The following is a 6058-nucleotide window of genomic DNA, read 5'->3' as shown; positions in this document are numbered from 1 at the left end:
TCGACGTTAACTTCTTCCATGCAATCATATGCATTTCATAATTTCACCAATATGTACTATGTTATTTATTTTGTTCCATTCTATCTAGGTTTAGGGTTTAGTATTTAGAAGGTGGGGAAGTATGGTTATGGTCGACGTTAACTTCTTCCATGCAATCATATGCATTTCATAATTTCACCAATATGTACTATGTTATTTATTTTGTTCCATTCTATCTAGGTTTTGGGTTTATATTTGAGTTTATGGTTTATATTTGTTTTTAGGGTTTAGTGATTAGATTTTAGGGTTTAGTATATAGGGGTAGGGTGAGATTGAGATAATGTTTAGTATCTAGGAATTGTGGTTGGGATATGTTTAGTATTTAGGGATTATAAGTGGAGTTATAATCCTATACTACTTAGGTGATATGGAACAGAACACTCGTGCATATATATGTAAGATATACGTGGATGGTTTTTTTTTATTTAAATAGTTTTCAGGTGCTCTTGACCTTTTATTTTGAATAGTTTAAATTGTATTAAAGTCTACATTTCCATGTATGATTTAGTTCTTATTTGATAGGGTTCAGTTTATTTCGTGATATATACTATTTTACCATATAGAATAGTAATTCAGGTAATTTCTTTGTCTGTTAAGTTAACAGAAGTTGTGTAACGCGTACAATTATTATCCACTCATGTCGCATCATTCTCTTACATCATAGGCGTTAATTATGTACCACAAAAGACAACCAAATCGTTTACTTTAGAAATTGTAACTGGCAACTTGTTACGTGAAAGGGCAGAACCGGAGAGAATATGACCAAAAAGTCTAACATTTAATTATGTCAAAATCAGTGTTACCCACCCAATTTCATACTGAAATATGGCTATTCAGCCAATAAGCCCTAAATTGTGGGAAAATATGTCTGTATAACCAAAAAAAAAAAAGCATAATTCATGAAGTAGCCAATTTTCCTAATATAACGATACACAGTGTGTCTTTTCTATCGTTTTTAAATTTTTCTCTAGAGGGTCAGTTGCCAACTAATTATCACCATAGTGTCTGAGTATGATTGCTTTCTCTCCTGATCTTGAGATCAGGTCAAGAGAAAAGGTTGTTACACACTTCAAGAAGAGTTTAAAATACACGTTTGCTCATAAACAACTTAGCAGACCAATCTACCTTATTGCATGATTTCTTCATTTATCAAAGTTTTTTGTTGTTCTCTCCTTAGGTTTAACAACTTAGCAAACCAATCTACCTTATTGCATGATTTCTACATATCACAAAGTTATGAAAAAAACAAAATGTTATCTCTATCAAAGTTTTTTTTGTGAAAATGCTTCTATCTTGTGCAGCAGTAAATACTGAGATCAGACTCTGCCTTCGAGTTTATCGTCATTAACAAGAGGAAGCTACTCCATCTTGTTTCTTGGTGTACATTCATTTCTAGGAGCATAATACTCTGAAATCCCGGTGTATTCACAAAGATTGACTTTGTCATGTTTGTTTTGTTTTTAGTGTTTATAGAAAGAGATGATGTCAGGGGCAACTGATGAAACAAAGAAAAGCTGAAAATAAAACTGAAGATCTCACTAAACCATGCAGTTATTTGCATTTCAGTCACAAGATTCATACTCACATTTTTCATTGGTTTTCTTTCAAGCTTCTTCTAACTTGCTCATTCCTTTTGTGTCGATCTCATAGGTGCTTGATGAGTTTAGTGTTTGTGTTGCATTTCAGGTTTGTTTCTCTTAAATAGTTTTGCTAAATATGTCACGGAAAACAATTCTAGGTGGTTTAAACTAAAACTTTTTTCTGTAACTACTATATATTTTTTTACTTTTTAAAAAAAACATAATAAAACTTGACAATATTTTGTTTTCTTTTTTAAAAGATATCGAATTTGAAATAATGAAATTCTATTGTTTGGTGAACCTAGAGGTTTACCCCCTAGGATGAGCCCAAGAATAACTCTACTATTTCTTTGTTAATAAAATATATTAGGAGTGGATGTTCAATTCTACTCTGCAGAGAATTAATATTATATAATTAATGCAAGATTTACACATAATTATTGTAGAACACTGGATTCTAAAAAAAATATCTTTGTTAACAAACTAGTTAGTAACGTATATACAAATTTAAGCAAATATTCAAAGGGAGATGGTCATTTGATCTTAAACCCCAATAAAAAAAACATCTTCACAAAAGAAAAAAGATAAAAAGAAAGCAATATCAGCACAGAAGATTCAACTTGCTTCTTTGATCCTAACTTTTTTTTCTTCTGTTTTCTCAAACAACTGGTAATATTATATTACTCTAATTCTTCATAGTTGAATGATATAATAAAGTGAGCTGGTTTATTTTCAAATGAACTTTTCAGGTAAATGTATATATAGAAGGCCACACTCAGGCCCTTGTAAGAAGGGTGACGACTGCAAGAACGTGTGCATACTGCCTTCAGAAGATCCAACTTTTCTAGCATGTCTTACTGGTCCCCCATTGTTTGGCATATGTTGTTGTTTAGTAAAACAAAAATAGTATTGTCATTACCTATCATATGATTTAATATCAATAAAAAGTAGTGTTTGCATCGTTTTTAAATTTTTCTCTAGAGGGTCATTTACCAACTAATTATCACCATAGTGTCTGAGTATGACATATTTCCACACCAGAAGTATCATATATTAACAGATCCACACGATCATTCAACCTTGTCTTAATTGCCCATATGATAAGTTTGACAACCTATTTTCCCTCCAATTTAAAAGTTCGAAACCCGAACCCACATGAACCTACATTTAGCCGATTAAAATTGGTTTACTGGGCTTTTAGTTTAAGCCTAACCAATAAAAAAACTAATTAAACCTAAGACAACCCGTTTACGACCCGATTTGCGATTATAAACTGTAATTTAACTTAATCGGTTTTGATTAAGCCAAAAAACCCCAATTCTCTTTATCTCTCTCAAGCGTTGTGAACCCTAGGCAAGACTGAAGTTTTGAATCTATTTCGTCGACTGTTCTTTCTGCCTAATCGGTTAGGTCAGGTGATTTTGTCGCCTCATCTTCTTCCTTTTCGAGTTTCTATTATGCCTACTCTCTGTTTCAAACTGAATCAATTTTGCTTACTCTCTGTTTCAATTTCGAGTTTATAGTATGATAATCTTGGTTTATTTTCTTGTAGAATGTCTCAGGAAAGAGGAACTGAGGTAAATCTTGGGTGGAATGACGGCCCTGAATTCGACCAGGGTTACAATTCTGATGGTGAAAATCGACGTGAGCGTAACGACTTCAACATTGAGAAAGGATTAGCTTCACACTTTGACATTCTTTCTACGACGATTTCGCCACACAAGCATCTCTTTGGCACACCAACTACTCGTCCTCTTTGACAAACATCTGATCTCTCTGTCGAAGCTCCACTGTCATTGCTCATATTTGATTTTCACCGGCTGAAGGAGAGAGCTTCTGGGTTCGTTGTTTTTAAGGTTCATATAATTGGGAGTTCTTAAAAACTGGATTCGAACCGGATTAACTTATTGGATCTCTGTCGGGTTACATTCTGTCTTTTGGTTTGGTTACCTCTTCTGAACCACTAAATTGATGAATAACCGAAGCCATGTGGGTTCAGGTTTCGAACTTTTAAATTGGGGGGAAATAGGTTGTCAAACTTATCATATGGGCCATTAAGACGAGGTTGAAAGATCGTGTTGATCTACTGCTATATGATACTTCTAGTGTGGAAATAGTTCGTTTTCTCTAAGATTTAATATCAATAAAAAGTTGTGTTTGCATCGGTTTTAAATTTTTCTCTAGAGGATCATTTACCAACTAATTATCACCATAGTGTCTGAGTATGATTGATTTCTCTCCTGATCTTGAGATCAGGTCAAGAGAAAAGGTTGTTACACACTTCAAGGAGAGTTTAAAATACACGTATGCTCATAAACAACTTAGCAGATCAATCTAACCTTTTTGCATGATTTCTTCATTTATCAACGTTTTTTGTACTTCACTCCTTAGGTTTAGTTCAAATTGTATTAGGTAAATTATAAATTCTACATATCACAGAGTGATGAAAAAAAACAAAATGTTATTTCTCTATTAAAGTTTTTTTGTGAAAATGCTTCTATCTTGTGCAGCAGTGAATACTGAGTTGAGACTTTGCCTTGGAGTTTATCGTTATTAACAAGAGGAAGCAACTCCATGTCTCCATCTTGTTTCTTGGTGTGCGAGGAGTCCTCGGAGTTCCAGGCGTTTGCTGTGAAAGCATATGCCTCACGTATCCATAGAATGTGCAGCTGTTGTGATTCTTCTCCTTAGCAGGTTTGTTCTTCACTTTGTCTCTTTCTCTTTGTTTCTCCCTTAATCTATTACTCTAGTTCTCTGTTTTGTTTGTGCAAGACTTAGTTTTTCAAACTGATTTTTCATTCATACTTGCATAATTTCTTACAAACGACTTCTTACTGACTTCCACCTAACACAAAACATAACACATACCTCTAGTCTTTAGACCACTCTTACACTCCACCACTTAACTATTCTAACTTCTTAACCACTTCATACAACAACTCTTAACTTAGTTAACAACTAACTAGTTAGTACCTTAACTTGCTAACGACTTGTTACGATCTGATCCACTTTCATCTTCAACTCCAGCTTTGACTTAGTAGTGTTGACTTGAAACTTCTTCTTCCTCTTTCACTTGTTATCTTGCTTCTTCTTACTCTTGCCCTTTTGATCTTCTTCTTCTCACTGACTTTTACTCTTTGATTTGGATGTTTTACTCAAGGTATCACTTCTCAGCAGCAGCCCACAAGCGTGATCCCACATCCAACAGCATTCATATACGATATCGGGTTACGGAATATCAACCATGACTGCATGACGCCAATATTAGCCACCGCGACCTGCCAAAAGTACCATGAACCATGCTCAAGACAGCATTCATATACGATTATTGGGTTTTAAGATTGTCCTTTGTTACCTTGAGGTTTCCAGCTACATTGAATGTGACTGCAGTTGTGGAGTGAATGACATAGAAGATGGAGAAGTTGAGACAGAAGGCCAACACACCAGAACTGAGATGATGATGAGGGCTGACCATGGAGAAGGGTGTGATTCAAACCAACTCAGAATCCCGTTGCCTTCCAGTAGTAGTGCAGGTATCCCCACGATCATGGTGGAGAAAGGCGCCATGTAGTATACTGTGTTTATGCTACATAAAAGAAAGAAGAGAGAACAATCAAATCTTCCTTCTACACAGACAAGTATTCATTAGTTAACTTCTCAAAAAGCTCATGTGATTGACTCTTAACCGGAAATAGAGATACATCAAACACCTTTTTCAACTAAGTCGTCTAAGATGATTATTTAGTGCAAAATAGAAGTAAGATGATTATAAGATGAGAATATAAATTAAAACTAAATATATAAGAGAACAAAATTTATGTAAACATTGTCAAACGTACTTTGTATGTTGAAAAAAAAATGTTATAAAAGAAGAAGCTATATTTACAAAATTTAAATGTGACATTTGTAACGATCAAACAATAATGTTTTATTAGAGTTTGGATCAAAATATTAAAATAATATGTCAATACTAATAATGGTTTTGATTGCAAGAATGATAATATTAAAACTAAAATATAAAGTTTTGTGTTTTCAGGCCGGCCCTAGTCAAACCGGGCTTAAGATCAAAATAGCCAAAGCCCAAATGGGCTTAGCCCGAGAAATCCGATCTTTTTTTGCTTATAGAACTAAACTAAAGATCGGTAACTTTTAGGGTCGGAGTGGGCTTGGGCCGCGGACTTCTACCCTAATTAACATGTCTAACTTAAGATAGCTTCTTTTGGGGCCGACCCTGGGCCATGGTAGGTGCAGCATTTGCAACAGGTTCCCAAATTTTTTGAAGAAAACTATATAGATATAAGCCTCCAAAAATAAACTTAAACCCCCAAATTTATATTAAAAAAACTTTTACATAGACATTTTCCCTGTTCGTTTACGTGTAGCGCGACCTGCGACCTGCGACTAAGATTACGTTCGTTTACGTGTCGCGCGACCTGCGA

At 34.5% G+C, this 6058-nt stretch overlaps 1 pseudogene; it reads right to left on the bottom strand.

The window, feature by feature from the left end:
* Positions 1 to 1355: 1355 nt before the first annotated feature.
* LOC106297841 lies at positions 1356 to 5322 on the bottom strand (annotated as a pseudogene).
* Between the last annotated feature and the right edge of the window lie 736 nt (positions 5323 to 6058).

This window comes from Brassica oleracea, chromosome C6 (genome assembly GCF_000695525.1).
Source record: "Brassica oleracea var. oleracea cultivar TO1000 chromosome C6, BOL, whole genome shotgun sequence".
Lineage (NCBI taxonomy): Eukaryota > Viridiplantae > Streptophyta > Magnoliopsida > Brassicales > Brassicaceae > Brassica > Brassica oleracea.
This window is presented reverse-complemented; position numbering and strand designations above follow the sequence as displayed.